The sequence below is a fragment of the Cygnus olor genome, chromosome 6 (assembly GCF_009769625.2).
Source record: "Cygnus olor isolate bCygOlo1 chromosome 6, bCygOlo1.pri.v2, whole genome shotgun sequence".
NCBI classification, from domain to species: Eukaryota; Metazoa; Chordata; class Aves; order Anseriformes; family Anatidae; genus Cygnus; species Cygnus olor.
Window position 1 is genome coordinate 9,396,070 of NC_049174.1, and position 17,281 is coordinate 9,413,350.

The 17,281-nt window shown below is 51.3% G+C and overlaps 1 long non-coding RNA gene across 3 annotated transcripts in view; it reads right to left on the bottom strand.

The window, feature by feature from the left end:
* Positions 1-3,867: 3,867 nt before the first annotated feature.
* The window catches only part of LOC121071976, a 31,108-nt gene continuing 17,694 nt past the window's right edge, over positions 3,868-17,281 (bottom strand). Inside the window, exons 8-11 of one of the 3 annotated variants that reach the window (XR_005820908.1) lie at positions 14,159-14,286; positions 10,207-11,126; positions 9,539-9,731; positions 3,868-5,737 (exon numbers count right to left, since the gene is read on the bottom strand). This is a non-coding gene — a long non-coding RNA (uncharacterized LOC121071976). Of the gene's footprint in view, positions 7,442-7,710; positions 9,732-10,206; positions 11,127-14,158; positions 14,287-17,281 lie in introns of all 3 variants that reach the window. The other 2 variants (XR_005820906.1, XR_005820907.1) reach the window with 2 other exon arrangements.

Below are 17,281 nucleotides of genomic sequence, written 5' to 3' on the forward strand. Positions count from 1 at the left end.
AAAGGGAGGATGGTTGTAGCGTGGACATTCGGGGGGATCTCTGAGATGCTGCTGGTAACCCGGGGGTTTCCAGCTTGGGAAAGTTGGAAAATGGAATGTCCCAGGAGATGGCCATGAAATCTCCATCCTGGAGGGGTTTACACAAGGCAGGACATTGCTCTGAGCAACCCAGCCTCAGCTGGCCCTGCTTTGAGCAGGGTGTTGGAACATCCAGAGATCCCTTCCAACCTACACAACTCAACGGCCTGTGGGCATCTCTGGGGGCTGCTTTGCTGTCCATGGCCATAGCAACCACAGGGTATTCCAGTACTTAATCTGGGCTCACTCAAGGAAGCTAAAATTGATCAGAAAAAAATGGCAAAATCTGCCCAAAAAGTACAAAGCAGATGAACACCTGGGAGCAACCAACCACTGGGGTGCCTGTCACTGTTGGGAAAGGGCCTCCTCCAAAAAGGCGCTTCTCCAAAGAGGGATTCCCCAAAAAGGGACTCCTCCAAAGCCCCCTGGGTTGTTTGAGGCAAATCCAGACAATATCCTGCAAAACCTGGGAGCAGCAGAATTAAAGAGGTCTGCGAGGGGCTGCAGATGCATCCCGGCAAGGGATGCTAAGAGGGCCGGGGGCTGTTCCAGGCTTTGTCCCTGTGAGGATTCACATTTTTAGGTGCCATTTTTATTTGGCATCAGTACCAAGCCACTTGTGCATGGCTGGGGTTCCTGCACGAGCCGAGCCCTGGCAGCTGTGCTCTGCTCAGCACCAAGCACATTGTAAGGGCTTCATTAAAAAGGCAAACTGATTTTTTACTGTTTCTTTTAAAAGTTTTATTACAATCGTTTCCCCATAGCTGCTTTGAAGGGCAGAGCAGCCTGCCCTGCCTTTCACCATGCTGCAAGGGCACGCTGGAGACCCCCCCTTTTTCCCTGACAGACTTTCAGCATTGCTTGCCTGCAGAGCAGACACATCCCACGCTCCAGCCTCCTCCACAGCCTCTCCTTTTAATTTGGGAGCACCCAGGTTAAAATGACCAGTGATTCGTCCTTCCCACCCTACCCTCTTCCCAACCTGGATGATCCAGGGAAGGCTTCAGGAAGGCACCGGCTGGGAAGGGGCCCCCATCACCGCCCGCCACCGGGCCGTTGGGCATGGCCCTGCTCTCTGGAGCCCTGCAAGGCAGCACGCTACGCCTCGGGCCCCCGGCCAGCAGCCACACAGGGTTACACATGGAAGTCATCTACAGCTCAGAGAGCATCTGCCAGCGTGGCTGTGGGACATGACCAGGAGTAAAAATAGCTCGGGGCAGGCGTCCCGCTCAGCGCCGCCCCGACGAAGCGATGCGCTACTCCCCTTCGGGTTTGTTGCCACGGAAAAAAAAAAAAAAAAAAAAAAAAGCATGAAAACCACCAAATGCTTCTCTAAACTCTGCGCTTGCTGTTTTCTCTTCCTTACAAGCTCAATCCTAATTAAGGTGTTCTTGTACAAGCTGCCCTAGGTGAAACCATTGCTTTGCAGCATCCTACAGGAAACACAGTATACACCATGTTGAGGAACTCAAGGGATGGATGTGTGAGGCAAAGGATGCTGCAGTCCAGGGACACCATCCTTTAAGCAGGACACCTCATCTAAATCTGCATCAAAATTAAAAGCCTGAGAAGCCATTTATTTCCCAGTTTTTTGCTTACTAGGGTCAAAGGACAGGCTTCTACCCTTAATATCAGAGGTCTCGTGCATCATCTGATGATGCCTACGCCTTTGTTTTAAGAGGTACAGCATCAATCTTCAACACCTGCTTTATAATGAGACAGCAAAAAACTAAAAGCTGGTCTCAAAGCCAGCATTTCACCATAAGCTGAAATAAAAGCCCCACTGGAAGCGAAGCCTCTGCACCTTGGGAAGCTCAGGTCCGTCCCAGGGGGCGCAGAGCCCCGGTGAGCCCCTGGAGGACGTGCCCCGTGGCGGGGCTGATGCTCTCACACCCTCAGCTGCGGCTCAGAACAGGACTTGTGTGCCAAAAATCCTGCTTCCTGGAGCCTAATAAAAGGTATTATCACTCCCTATAAACTGTCTTTCATTGCATCAACAGCTGCATCGCTTCTTCCACTAATTGCCAGGACATCTCGTAAAAACGCTCACTGTCAGTGGAGAGGTGACTTGGCATCCCTGTCCTGCTCCAACCTGCTCGGTCTTAACCTCACTGAGATTTGGTGCGGGTCTCCAACACAGGGTCAACATGGCACATGTCAGCCCTGCAGAGCTTTGTCTAAATAATTCCCCCAAAATGGATCCCCATGCTGCCCTTGGATGCGAGCGAGCTATGAGTCTGCTGGTGAAAACCACAGGATTCAACACCAGGGCCGAGACATAATCCTTTATGGTGCTGGCGGTACCGTAAAAATGGAGAGGAGGATATGGAGCAGAGTTAAGCTTAGCAGCCAGACCCTTAAATGTGGGAAAGCACCAGCTTTCAAGTGCTTGGTTGGGTTTTCTTAATGCCGTAGTTTTGCATTTAATTATCTCCATCTTGGGAAACCTTTACAAGGGGAGGCAAAGTGGCTCTGAAATGTTTTATTAGCCGGTATTAAGTTTATTGCATCGGTACAAGAAGCCAATCTAAAATAACCTAAATGTACAGATACATATCTCCTTGGGTTTTCCAGGAATGCCACGCTTGAAGCAATGCCTTATGCTGTAAGCATAATTCTGAGGTCAAGGTTTTAGGGAAAGGTGTGTCTTTTCACCCAGGGTGCTCCTGAAAATTGGAGCTGTACCCAAGTGAGATTTGGGCACGTGGGAGTCCCCGGTCCCTCACCCGTGTGGGTGATGTCCGGCTTCAGAGCATTCAGGGACTGCTAGGGAAAGGCAGGAGGCAGCAGGCTGGGCACTGCCTGCCTGCCCACGGCTACGCTGGACATCTTGGGACAAAGAGCCCCAGCAATTAGCAAGGCCTGCACTCTGGATGATTTATGGGATGGCAGGAGCGGGTCTGTCCTTCGGTTAAAGCAGATCCGAAACAGATGTCTAACCTTTATCTGCCGGGACGGAGGAGCAGACAGGGGAGAGAAAGACATCCCAGTTTCCATGAGCTGCCACTCCGCTCTCTTCCAAAGTCAGCTCATAAAGAAAAATGAGCGCCACCAGCCAGGAAACTCTGCTTTGGAGGAATATATGTTTTGTTTTGTCGCTGGCTGCTATAGAGACCCCGCTGAAATAAAAGCACGGCCGGCTGCCGTGACCTCACCGCCTTGCTCTGCAAAATCCCGCTGTCACAGAGATGTAACCCTGAGGATTTGGGTCTGAAGCCTCACACATGGTCACCCTTTTGGCCTCCTGGAAAGAGGGGCTGGAAGGGCAGATGGAGGGACTGAAGCTTTGGGGATGCCACCTATGTTTTTAAACAAGGCTTGGGTGTTTCACCATCCCAGGGAAGGGGAGATTTTGGGACACCCGTGCTGAAAAGCTTTTGGGATGGGTGAGCCAAAGGGGGACCACACCAACTCAAGTGGTCTGTGCCAGAGGCGTGCACCCTCCTAGCTCAGTTCTTGGTCAGGGAAGTACCTGGGAATAGCACCCAGCTCTCAAACCTGCCCAAAAAAACAACCTCCAAACCTGCTTCAGCAGGTGCAAGATGCCGGAGCTCACGCCTGGCTCCCAGAGGCCACCCGCACCCTTGGGTGAGCTGCAACTCCCTTCTCCAGCAGGGAAAAATGCAGGAAAACCCCAAAATCCCCTTTCTATCCCAAAGGGTTATGAGGTGAAACCACCCCAGTGTGCTGCTGGGGTCCTTGTCCAAGATGTGAAGGGCTCCACTGTAGAAAGGCAAAGGCCAAAGGCGTTATCACGCTTGAAAACAAGGCAGGAATCATTTAATTTGTATGTAATTAATGTATATTACATAGCCGATGTACAGAACCTGAAGATTTTGAGCATGGTCAATGAACTGAAGTGGATGTAGAAATCTGAAAGGCCTGAAAAAGGTTGTTAGGCAGGAAGGCAGCTTTTTGTTATTTTGAAAATATTTGTCCAGCTTTCCAGCAGTGATTAATTCTGCAGACAGGGAGAACTGATCAGGTTCACTGCAGTGAGCCTGATGTTCCCCACTAACCCATGGCGGTGCCATGCTCGCTGCCTTATTTTCTTACTTCCAAAACTGCTGGAAGTGAAAAACGAGCTTGGAAAAGCCCCTGAGGATGTGCACACCCAGCTCCCCATATGCTTTTATTGCTTTCTGTGTTTTTTTTGTGGCCGTGAGGGTGCTCCCTTACGAGCACCCCTTCTTTCCACCTGAAAACCCAGATGCAGAGCAGGTTGTAGGCATCCATATGGGCCTAAAAGCAGCATATAGCCCAAAGGGGAACCGAAAAATGCAGGTGTTAACTCAAAAAAACCCTTCAGTGGACCATAGAGGAGCTACATCTCGCTCCGCAGTGGTGTAACATTGACGAAGTGCAACTCATGGTAGAGGAAAAAAATGAAACCCGTGCTAATTCTCCCAGCGAGCATTTCCCAAGGGAGGATGCTCCCTGAAGCAGGACAAGTCAGGGCGTCCTCACCAAACAGCCTCTTTCTTCCCACTTCCCAGCAGGCCAAGGTGGATTTTTGGGTTCAGCTGCCAAGCACGAAAGCATCTGCTGCTGGGGAGAGCGAAATGAGCCCCCGAGTGCCTGGCATGGCTTCATCCTGAAAGCGGGAGGGAAGAATTTCAGCATCATTGGGTTAGGAAGAAGCACACTGAGAATGGCACCTCATTCCCACCCCTCTTCCCATTGTGACAGGCAGCCACTGGAACAGCTCCTTTTTTAATTTTTTTTTTGGGGAAAAAAAAAAAAAAAAGGCATTTTTGCTTGCAATTCAGAGCCAAGCTGATTGCAAAAGAGCGCGCTGTGTCCTGGTCAGCCCCGCGCAAGCTGTGTTCCTCTGCGGGGCCGGCTGGTGCCGGTGGTCACGTAAAAAGGAGAGGGGAGAAGAACAGCCCCTTGCAAATCTTCTTGACAGCCAGCCCCTGGAAGTGGCTGCTCCTGGAGAGGACGAGCAGAAAGGACTTGCTCCTGCAGCAAACCCATCTCCCAAGCGGCTGCCTCCTACTCCTCCTCAACCTCCTCCTCCTCTTCCTCCTCCCCAGCCCAGGCTAATTTTGTGTCGGTCCCCACCAGCAATCTCAGGAATTTCCATGGCGACGTGTCTAAGGAACAGACGCCGATTGCTCAATCAGCAGCTACGCTCACAGGCTGAGACCTGGAGAAGGGAGAGCCCGGAAAAAAAAAAAAAAAATCCCCCAAAAATCCCAAGCAACAACGCTGGTTGGAAAAAGCAGTCAGAGGTTTGAAGTGCATCCAGACCGCTGCTCTGGAAATCAGGCTGAAAAATCTTGTGACATCAGGCTCTCCGCGGAGATGGCTGCTATTTCCCAGCTGGGAAGCCCTGGGAATGCCGACAGCAGCCCTCGGTGGGCTTGGAGGAGCTGGGGAATCGAGGCCACGGTGCCCGAGCTGCATTCTGCAGCAGCTCCTGTTGAGTGCCAAGGGGAGGCTCCGGAGAGCACGGAGCACAAATAACGCTCCATCAGTCATTATATTTGCACCAATGCACCCCCAGCACCTTGGGATGACACGGGGGGGGCTTTTCCTGGAGTATTTTGCACCCTTTTGCATTGGGATGTCCCTTGTGTTCGGCCTCTGCTCCAAAAACAAGCGGCACATTTCCATTTTGTCTCAAAGGTCCTGATGTCTCTTTGCACGGTTTTTCCTGAAAAAAAAAAAAAAAAAAGGATGCTAGAAAAATGAAGGGGTCACTTTTAAAACAGCAGCAAGCAGGAAAAGGTGCAGTGCCTGGTGCTGGGAGGCTGTAGGAGGGAGAGGTGAAAATCAGAGCCCCCCCCCCCCCGGCACTTCTTTCCACTTGCACGTGCCTTCAGGTGGTTATGCCAAGGGAGACACCGTGACACCAAATTTATCTTTGATCGCATCCCCTGCAGGAATAACACCAAGTTGCCATACCTGGGGAGCTGTAAAAGGGGAGAAAAAAAAAAAATTATGATTAAAATGTACCACCTGTCCCTCCCACAGACCTGCTCCTGCAAGATGCTCTGCACCTCCTGCAGACCCCTGGACCCGCGCCATGGCTCGGACCTCGGTGGTCCTCCCAAAACGGGACCCAGCTCCCCCCCCCATTATTGTGGTTATTGCCCCCCTAAGAAAAAACCCTACGGGAGCTGCACAGAGCTTCATTTATTTCATATTTTTTCTGCACTCATTTTTTTTGCTGTCCTGCTGCCTCCCACGCAGATCCGGGATCCAGCGGCGAGCGGCGTGAGCTCATGGCTGGGGCGCCGCCAGCCTGGCGGAGGAGGGAAAGAGGGGGAAAAGGAGGGCTGAAAAAGGGGAAAAAAAAAAAAAGATGCTTGAGGACAACCCTGGATGGCTCTACAGAGTCTTATGGAGGGGATAGGTGGGGAGGTCACTGAGCTGGGCAAACCCTGCACCATGCAGGGGCGTTTCTAGCTCCTGGGAAGGTGCTTTTGGGGTCTGTCTGGTGCTCCCCCTGATTATTTTCTTGCTCTAAGATTTGGTGGAAACGAAGGGGAATTTGGTCAGACCTGACAAACCGTGCAAATAGCACCAGCTTTGGGGTCCACCAGGACAAAGCCCACCTGTGAGCTTACTCTGTGGGGTAGGAGGAGGAGAGCCCCATCCCGCATAGCCCCTGGGGCTGCTGAGGACAGGGAGCCCCCTTTTCCCTGGGGAAGGGCCCTTCCTCGACAGACGAGCCGCAGTGCAATGCAATTAGCAGTAATTAGCCCTTCCTTCCTCCCTTGGCATCCTTTTTGGAGGCACCCTCAGCTGGTGACCTCAAAGCTTTGCCAGAGGGGTCGGCTGCCCTTTCCCTGCTCCCCCGCCTCTGCTGCGGGTTTATTTTTGAGCTCGGATGTCCCCGGGGTTGGGAGAACCTCGAGAAATTATCGTGGTGCTATTCAGGACCGGGAACCGGTGTGGGCACGGTGGGGACTGGGAACAAAACCCATCCCACCCGTACTGCCCCTGTCCCGGAGCCAGGATGGATTATGGCTTTTTTGGTCCCGTTTTAGCAACTTTGCTAGGGATCAGAAGAGAATTCAGCACTAATTTCCAGCGCAGCATCTTAAGGCACTGAGATCTCCCCATCCCCAAACACCTGGACTGCCCTGGGGGCCAGGACCCCCGGGATTCAGCTCCCTGACTCCCGTGCAGCCCTATAGGAGTGCCACAGGTTGCTGCTATATTAGCAGTTATATTTATATATATTTGCTATTTTAGCAGTGGTTGAGCAGGGTTGACCCACGCCACAGCCACTCACCTGGGCTCAGAGGGCACGAGGCAACAGTTAAAGCCCACCGATGCCAACCAGGTTTCGGCTGCAGGAGGCTGGTTTTGGGCACGGGATGGTGAGGAGCAGAGCCAAGCACCATTGTGGCTGGGGAGGGAAGAGGAGGAGGAGATCTGCTTGAAACAGAAAATATTTTATGACCCCTTCTTCTGAGGCCAGCATCCTGGGGGACCTTTTTTGGGTCTGCAAATGTCAGGAAACCTCCTCGCAGCCCCAGGGGGGTTCAGCCCCACCGTAAATCACGGGGTGTGACATCCTCCCTGTCTGGCACCCCAGCAATGCCCCCGAGCTGCACCTTTTCCAGGGCAGCCTCAGGCTCGGATGATTTATCCTTCAGAAAGACAAAAATACGTTACCCTGGACTTTCTCCCCCTCCAAGGGATTGCATCCAGCAGCATTCCTGGCCGCAGGCTGCTTTCGGGAAGCTGTTTGTAAGAGCGACACGGGGTCATTTTTCTTCCTGCCTTCACCCGCCCGCAGCAGCCCAGCCGCCGAGCCCACTGCAGCCACGCAGCGACGTTTTCCAGAGGCTGGAGGATAGCTACCAGGCGATCCCAGGCAGAATTTCGAGTAATTTCCTCAATTATTATTTTTTTCCCTCCCTTCATTTACACCGGTTTCTCAGAAAGCATCGCCACGGCTCCTTGCAAGCTGGGCTTGGAGAAACCCACCGCTGTCAGCTCAGACCTTCATCATTGCCGAGGCCATGTGGGGTGAAATATAAAGTTATTTAAGGGGAATTAAAGTCATTTAATAGCAATTTTTGTACCTGCTCAGCACAGCATGCTTCAGCCCCCTCCCAGGGTCCTGCTTGCTTTGGTGCAGCAGCGTGGAGAGTGGGACATTGAGCTGGAAAGCAGCACTGACAGTTTTTTATGTTACAGAATGTTAAAATAGTCACTGCCACTAAAGATTTGCTAGAGAGCAGCCCCAAAATACCCAGCCTGGCCCTCGCAGCCTCCAAACCCTCTCATCAAACTCCTCATCTCTGCCTTTCTGCCTCCCTCCAACCTGCTCTCCCCCTGCCCTCCACCTCCCAGCAGTGCAGGGCTGAGTGCTGGGTTGAAAACGCGTCCCCAAAACCTTCGTTGTTTGGCCCATTTCCCCCTGGTTTTTCAGCAGAAACATCCGAGCGATATTTTGAAGCAAACAAAAGCCAGGAGCGAGAGCCCAATGTTCCTGGCGGTTGCGCCGCTGAGATGCTCTGGAAAAATCCTCCCTGTCCTGCTTCTGGATCAGTGCAACCAATTTGGGGCTGAAAAGGGGAATTGTCCCTCCCTGACCCCTTGGGATGAACACCAAATTTTCTATGAAAAAAAAATAATTAAAAAAAAAAAGAAGAAGAATAAAAGCCTGCATCCACTGCTTATCACAGGGGCAGGAGAACGACAAATTAGAACAGAACAGAAGTGATATGGAGGTGAATTTTCCCTACAGCCCAGGCAGGCTGATTTATGGCAACAACTTGCCGTGCTCAGCCTTGCAAATCAGTGCTCAAAGTGGAAACCAGAAAGTGCAGCCTGACCACGGGCAGAGGAGAGGGGCTGCTGAGATGGGTGGCAGCGACCATCCTGAGCTCTTCCCCAGTGTGGATGCGGATAAAAAGCAGGCAAAGCCCAGCAGTCCATCCTCAACGAGCCTGGTGGCAGGCCAAAGGACAACACTAGCAAAGGAAAAGGTTCTCAATTATTTAATTCGGTTCCTTAATGCCCTGAAAATGAGGACAGGCTGCCAAGCCAAACAGAGCTGGCACAGCCAGGAGGGAAAAAGTTAGGTGCACTTTTGATTTATGAGTTGGCTGCAAGCCTCCCCCCCCCGGAGATGTCTTTCATTTGGGGCTTTTAACAGTTTGTTTCATCAGGTGAGGATGATAACAAAGGTGCTCATGTGTTTTTTGGGTTTGCTTCCCTTTCCTGCCGGCTCCAGGGTCCCCAAACCCGGCTTGTGCAGGTGGTGGAGGGGGGCAGAGGGGGACAAAAGGAGCCAGCAAGGAGCAGGAACATTTCCAAGTCCAGGCTGATCTAAGCACATGGCTGGCCAGGACACCACCCGTGATGCTTCGTGTCCAAAACCCCAATTACCCACCCTCCACGTGGCTCTGCACCTCCGCTTAGACCTGAGGGGAGGGAAACAAACAAACAAAAAGAACAAAAAGATAATTTTTTCTTCCATTTACATACTTACATTTTGGCCAAATACTTCCAGTCTCACAAGCCTGGGACAGGTGAGGTGGGGGCTGCCATCACGGACCCATGCACAGGAACATCCTGCCCGTTGCAAGGCCAGAGGACCAGCCCCATTTGCCCTTTTTTCTTTTTTTTTTTTCCTCAAAGCTGGGGAGCTTCCTGCAGCTCTGAGCTCCACTGGAGCCAAGCCCCTGGAAGAAGCAGAGGTGTGAGCTGGGTTAACATGGAAGGGACGGCAGTTTTACAAGCCTCACATCGGTTTGTAGGAAAACATGAAGGGGAGGCAGAGAGCACTGACATGGGCACTGGGCCAGAGCCCAGGGCTGCCCACATGCACCACACATCCCTTGTGCCCCTGTTCCCGTCCTGGCATGGAGAAGGGAAACAATTAATGTGGGTGAAACGATGCCCAAGGCCACAAACAGCCTTGTTAGGGGAAGCAGGATGAGGGAAGCAGCGGTGGGTGCTGGCTGCCTCCTCCTGCATGTGCTCAGGGCTTGTGAGCAACAAGGGCAAGATGATACTGATCTCTGCAAGCAGGGACCCATTTCCCATAAATGTCCCAGAAAACCCTAACCCAGGAGCTCCCGAGAGCAGGTCCCAGGTTTATTTGGGTTTTGTCAGCTCCTTCCTCACCCTGCCATTCCTCTGCCATAGGGTACCTACTTCTGGCTGCTACCAGAGATGCACCAGGCTGGAAAATGCTTGATGTTGTTTGTGCCTTGCTGAGGAGGAATCGCCGTTGTCTGACTTCTGCCTCCTCTTCATCTGCAGCCCGATGTACAAAAAGCTGCAAAATCTCCTTTTTCAGATGCGATTCCGAAGCATTTTCTTCAGCCTCTGAACCTCTCACATGATTGTGCTGGCACCAGAACCAGAAAAGTTTAGTCATGGCCTGTGTCCCTCCTGTGCCAAGGAGGACAAAAAAGAAAACAACCAAATTCAAAGCTAGCCGATGGCCTAAATCCCAGCCCGGAGCTAATGAGCTGGAGAGGCACAGAAAAAGGGGGGAATTTGCCCCAGGAAAGGTGTCCAACGAGTGGGAATTAGCCACGCGGATGTCGTCTCTGTAAGGGAACATCCAGTTCCAAAAAAAATAAGCTTTCAGGCCAACAAGCAAATAAGGGAAAAAAAAAGCCAAAAACCCGCAAGGTGAGCCCAAGGACTTTGAAGAAGTTTGTGCTATCAAGGATTTCCCAAGCACGTGGGAGCCGTGCTCTCCCTGCTGCAGTAGCCTCCGCCAGGGACCTCGTAGCCACCCCATGGGAAGCCAAACTTCCACCTCTGGCCGCAGCCCGTCCAAAAAAGATGAGTCAAAACTCGGGAAAGTCTTGCTGTTACCTTAAAAGTTAGGGTTTCTTAAGAAAATACCATAATTGTCTTTCCTCACAGCCACCGTCACTTATTCCAGTGGGTTTTTAGGGGGTGCCTGCTGGAGCTTTCCCATGGATCCTTCCCACAGAGGACTGGAGACTCCCCGAGCCCCAGCGAGCTGGGATTTTGGGGCGGAACCTGTGACTTTAGTAAAACCAGGCAGCTCCATAACCCCAGTGACTGCTCTGGCTTCACTCTCACTTTTCCTACTCCTGAAAGAAAAGAGGAAGAAAGCAAAGCAAAAGCAAACCCCATCAGATGCTTCCCTGGCTTTTAAGGCAGAAATTGCAGTTTAGCTGCTGAGATTTTTTGAGCCAGGTCTGCCATGGAGCACAGACAGCCGAAATTCTGCCTCCCAGCACTAAGCCTCGCTCCTCCGCCCTCCGGCTCCGTGCCCAGCTTGGCCAGGACACTGTGCTGGGAGACACGTCTGCAAATGCCCATTGCATGAATCAGGACAAGACACAGACAGACACAGACACACAGATTTCTAGGTTGGAAGAGACCTCAAGATCATCGAGTCCAACCTCCGACCTAACACTAAGTACTCCACTAAACCATATCGCTAAGCTCTACATCTAAACGTCTTTTAAAGACCTCCAGGGATGGTGACTCCACCACCTCCCTGGGCAGCCCGTTCCAATGCTTAATAACCCTTTCAGTAAAGAAGTACTTCCTAACATCCAACCTAAAACTCCCCTGTCGCAACTTTCGCCCATTCCCCCTCGTCCTGTCACCAGGCACGTGGGAGAACAGACCAACCCCCAGCTCTCTACAGCCTCCTTTAAGGTAACTGTAGAGAGCGATAAGGTCGCCTCTGAGCCTCCTCTTCTCCAGGCTGAACAAGCCCAGCTCCCTCAGCCGCTCCTCGTAAGACTTGTTCTCCAGACCCCTCACCAGCTTCGTTGCCCTTCTCTGGACTCGCTCGAGCACCTCCATGTCCTTCCTGTAGCGAGGGGCCCAAAACTGAACACAGTACTCGAGGTGCGGCCTCACCAGAGCCGAGTACAGGGGGACAATCACTTCCCTAGACCTGCCACACTGCTTCTTATACAGGCCAGGATGCTGTTGGCCTTCTTGGCCACCTGAGCACACTGCTGGCTCATATTCAGCCGACTATCAACCAATACTCCCAGGTCCTTCTCGGCCAGGCAGCTTTCCAGCCACTCATCTCCCAGCCTGTAGCTCTGCTCGGGGTTGTTGCGCCCCAGGTGCAGGACCCGGCACTTGGCCTTGTTGAACTTCATACAGTTGACCTCAGCCCATCGGTCCAGCCTATCTAGATCCTCCTGCAGAGCCTTCCTGCCCTCGAGCAGATCGACACACGCACTTAGCTTGGTGTCATCTGCAAACTTACTGAGGGTGCACTGGACGCCCTCATCCAGATCATCGATAAAGATATTAAAGAGGACCGGCCCCAGTACCGAGCCCTGGGGGACACCACTAGTGACCAGCCTCCAACCAGATTTGACTCCATTCACCACGACTCTCTGGGCCCGGCTTTCCAGCCAGTTTCTAACCCAGCGAAGCGTACGCCAGTCCAAGCCCCGAGCAGCCAGTTTCTTGAGGAGAATGTTGTGGGGAACGGTGTCAAAAGCTTTACTGAGGTCAAGGTAAACCACATCCACAGCCTTTCCCTCATCCACCAAGCGCGTCACTTTGTCATAGAAGGAGATCAGGTTCGTCAAGCAGGACCTGCCTTTCATAAACCCATGCTGACTGGGCCTGATTGCCTGCTTGCCCTGCAAGTGCCGCGTGATGACCCTCAAGATAATCTGCTCCATGAGCTTCCCTGGCACTGAGGTCAAACTGACAGGCCTATAGTTCCCCGGGTCTGCCCTCCGGCCCTTCTTATAGATGGGCGTCACATTGGCTAGCCGCCAGTCAACTGGGACCTCCCCCGATAGCCAGCACTGCCGATAAATGATGGAAAGCGGCTCGGCCAGCTCCTCCGCCATTTCTTTCAGTACCCTCGGGTGCATCCCATCCGGCCCCATCGACTTGCGCACATCCAAGCTCCGTAGCAGGTCGCCAACCATTTCCTCATGAATAGCGAAGGCCACAACCTGCTCCCCATCCCCTTCCACCAGCTCAGGGCACTGGGTATCCAGAGAACAACCGGTATTGCCGCTAAAGACTGAGGCAAAGGCGGCATTAAGCACCTCAGCCTTTTCCTCATCCTTAGTAACTAGGTTTCCCCTCGCATCCAGTAAAGGATGGAGATTCTCCTTAGTCCTCCGTTTCGCGTTGATATATTTGTAAAAGGATTTTTTGTTGTCTTTAACGGCAGTAGCCAGGTTGAGCTCCAGATGAGCTTTGGCCTTTCTAATTTTCTCCCTGCACAGCCTCGCTACATCCTTGTAGTCCTCCTCAGTGGCCCACCCTTTTTTCCAAAGATTATAAACCCTCTTTCTTCTGCTAAGCACAAGCCGCAACTCTCTGTTGAGCCAGGCCGGTCTTCTTCCACGCCGGCTCGTCTTTGGGCACATGGGGACGGACCGCTCCTGTGCCGTTAAGATTTCCTTCTTGAGGAGCGCCCAGCCTTCCTGGACTCCTCTGCCCTTCAGAACCGCCTCCCAAGGGACTCGGCCAGCCAGCGTCCTGAGCAGCTCAAAGTCAGCCCTCCGGAAGTCCAATACAGCAGTTTTAGACTTCACCCCTTTTTTTCTGCAGGAGAACCACCCTGGCTTGAGGTGATGTGTGTGTGCGTGCCTACACCTAGCGATGCACGCACGTGTTAATCCACAGACTAACCTCAGTAACCAGGGTCGGATGTGAATGAATGGCTCCAGTGATTTTATTTTTTTGTAACAAATTTCCCTGTTCGTGATCCGTGATCTTAAAATATATGGAACTACGATGTCAAAGTGGCCACGTGCTTCCTACTGATTGTAGGTTATATAGTTTTGGTTGTGCTGGTGCTAGATTTCATTCTGAAATCAGCAGGATGAGGGTGAGGACTCAGCTGAGACCTTCAGCAAGATGACTGCCACCTCTAAGATGCAACAGGAATTCGTGCTTCCCAATAAGCCACGATTGCCACCTCTGAATTTATATTTCCCAATAAGCCATGCCATGAACTGGTTGGTTTTGCGAAGACACAAGACCTTATTTGAAAAGACTCCAAGGAACGTAAGCACTGGGTAGCACAAAGCAAGCCAGGGCTGGGCTGAGAGCTGGGGTGACAAATAAATATGAAAAGCCATGCTTAGGTAGACAGCACAAGCAGCCACTGGAACTTCACCTGATATGTCCTAAAAGAGATGAGCTTTGTCCAACTCCTCAAGCAAGCTGAGACATCGGGTGGTCAGGCACTGTCAAGGAACTTTTGGGAGAAAGAAACTTCTGGAGAAATGAAGGTCTGGGCAAAGCCTAAATGGTGGAATGAATTCAGAGAAAAGAACTATAAAATAAAAGCTTGCATAGGTCAAGGGGCTAAATTATGGGGAATTTCATAAGGACATGCAATTCAAGCCCTTAGTCCTTAAATGGATAAAAATGCTCGGATACAGTGGAAGTAACACCGGGATAAATGCTGTCCACAGGCTCTGGCAAGACTGAGACAGCTGTGGGCAAGACAGCCTGCCAGGCTTTGCGTGGGTCAGGTTGCCCAAAGCCTCAGGGCAGGGCTAAAAATGGTGAGAGTGGTTAAAAATAAAACCAAAAATACCTGAGATCTTGGGATCTCACGGAGAGAGAGAGGTCAGCTACTATGGAAGCAGCTCTGAGCTGCTGCTCTGGCCATGTTGGGCCATCCCATGCTGTATTTGGTTTTCCTCTACTGCCACCATCTTCCCTACATTGCAGGGAGGGACCCATGCCTGTGCTCCATGGTTGAAGAAGAGTCTATGCTGCTAAACTGTGCAAATAAACTCTCAGTATTGCAGTTCCCAAGTTCCCACTTTAATTTGTTGTGCTAACAACGTGCCCGAAGCATTTGTTAAGCCCCAGGGAGGATTGGAGGAACGTGAGCAGTGAGACTAATGGCCTGAGGTTGCATGCCAGAAAACAGTAGCTTCTTTACAGGACAGATACACTATGTAGGCTGAAGTTTGTTTATTGCAAGTTACAGCTAAATTAAGGGAATTTTATAAGGTGCAAAGTCCCCTGCTATGTGTCAGATGTATGACAAGAAGTGCTTTCCTCCTTCCCCTGAGCACCACACAGGCCAGTGGTGGTGAGGGGCACTGCTTGCTGATCTTGCCCCCGACAGCAGTCCTCTGCCAGGAAAAACATACTGGGATATTTCCATTTTAGGAAATGAGCCGTTATTTCACTTTTTTTTTTTGGAGCACTTTCATGACACATTCTACTCCTCGCAGTACGTCGAATTATCAGCAACTCTCCCCAACTCCTTCACACTTGGTGGTGGCTGCTTGGAGGACAGCTTGTTGAAATAGCCTAAAAGCTACTGGACGTTTGATGGGGCTTACTGAACAGAGTATGCTGGGGCAAAGCTCCAGGACCTCCTTCTCCAGCTACGCAATTGCGTCCTGTAGCCTTGGAACCAGGGTTAGAAGGGTATTAAGGCTAAGACCCATTATATTACCTTTGCCCTTTCCATTGGCCTAAATAAAGAAAAGAAATTAGCAAGGTATGTTTCTCCCCATCTGGAATACGGGAATTAGGCACGGGAAGGAGAAGAAAAAAGCAGGGCCACACAGATCCTCAGCATTCACCTTATAATGACACCTAACAGCATTACCCTGTAGTTGCCGTCCATCTCATGCCTAAATCCAGCACTTGAGCTAGCAGGTACAAATCTGGCTCTTCTCACTCAGTCCTTAGCCCTACCTCTACTGTGAGTTTGGAGCTCAGCAGAGCACAAGAAGCTCATCAAAACACCACCATAATTTTCTATTCCCAAATCCATGTGCTCTCAAAACCACCTTTCTCTTCCTATTGCCTGTAAGTAGACGCAAGCCTGGAAGGAAACACAAATCCTTTGGGGAAAGGCTTCACTTTGGATGAGGAACCTGAACTAGTTTCAGGGCTGTTCCAGAGAAATGAACCCCTGCTGTGGTTCAGGTCATGTCACAGCCCATCTTAACCCTTGAGGTCAATCAACTTACACCAAAAATCATTCAGAAAGTCCCTGGCAAAACCAGGGATAAAGCCTGTATTTCTTGAACCCCCAACAACATGACTATTGCCCTTCTCAAGCAGTTTTTCTTCCCTTGTTGTCAGCTGCTCTTAGTGTTAATGCTTCTGCAGTTGTTGGCTTTCAGCTATTTCCACTGAATTAAAGTATTTTCAAAGCAGAATCATGAAGCAATAGCCTAAATGCTGGCAGTCTTGTAGCTGACGATAAAAATCACTCAGATTCCAAGAAATGCAATCCTACACAAGTAATACTACATTTTATCACTTTTCGCTTCATTTTTTTCCCCAAACTGCTTTGTTTCTTTGCCTCCAATTGAGCTCTTGCCACTGAAGTCAATGGAAAGAATGTTTTAAAGTTGCTGGAGGAAAATCCACGTGAGGACATCCTATATCTGAGCATTCATAGAAACGTAGAATACACACAAATGTAGGTAGGCTTCCAAAAAAATAACTCCATGTGATGGCTTTTGCCTGCCATTCCAGTTTTCCCTTTATTAGCTGGTAAGTGACATGGCTTTTTTCTCAGCTACCAAACTTACCATCTAAGCAAGCAATCAGAGGGAACAGGGAACCTGGAGGGAAGGGACCTTTTGGCAAGGACATGAACCCCATCCTGCTGAAGCCTGAGGGACAGCACAGGGCACAAGGGCTGGGGGATGTCTGCATGACAGCCACAGCAGCTCAGAAATCGGAGATTTATGAACCAGGAAAACCACATGCATGAATCCACCAGTAAAGGCCAGTCCAGCTCCTTGCATCTTTATCAAGGATGCAGCCAGATTATTTTTGCCAGGCATTCAGTTCATCACTCTCCTGCTTTGCCTTGAAATGCTTCTGCAGGGATGCAGGCACCAGGCTGGAGAGGAGGCTCCCACCTTGCAGAGCCAGCCCCAAGAGCAGCGGTGCTGTGGCACAAGGCTCTGCTTTGCCTCGTGGTGACAACCCCATGCAGAGATTCCTTAAGGACACGAGGATGAGGGGACCGTGGCAAGAGTTTCCATTTATGACTCACCAAACCCTGGCTTCGTGCTCAGGGCTGGGTTCAGCTGGCGTTAGACTGAACCAACATCACGAGGCAAAGCATCCGGCAGTCCCTTCTTGGTGTGCTGCATCGATTGCCACCCAGGGCTGCCTCGAGGCCATCGGTGCTTGGCCACCCACCAGTGCTGGCCTCCAAAGGAGGCATCCCTTTGGAGAGCAGCAGTGACAAGACACGCAATGGTGACAAGAGAAGCGCTGCTTTTCCTCCCCTTACCACGGAAGG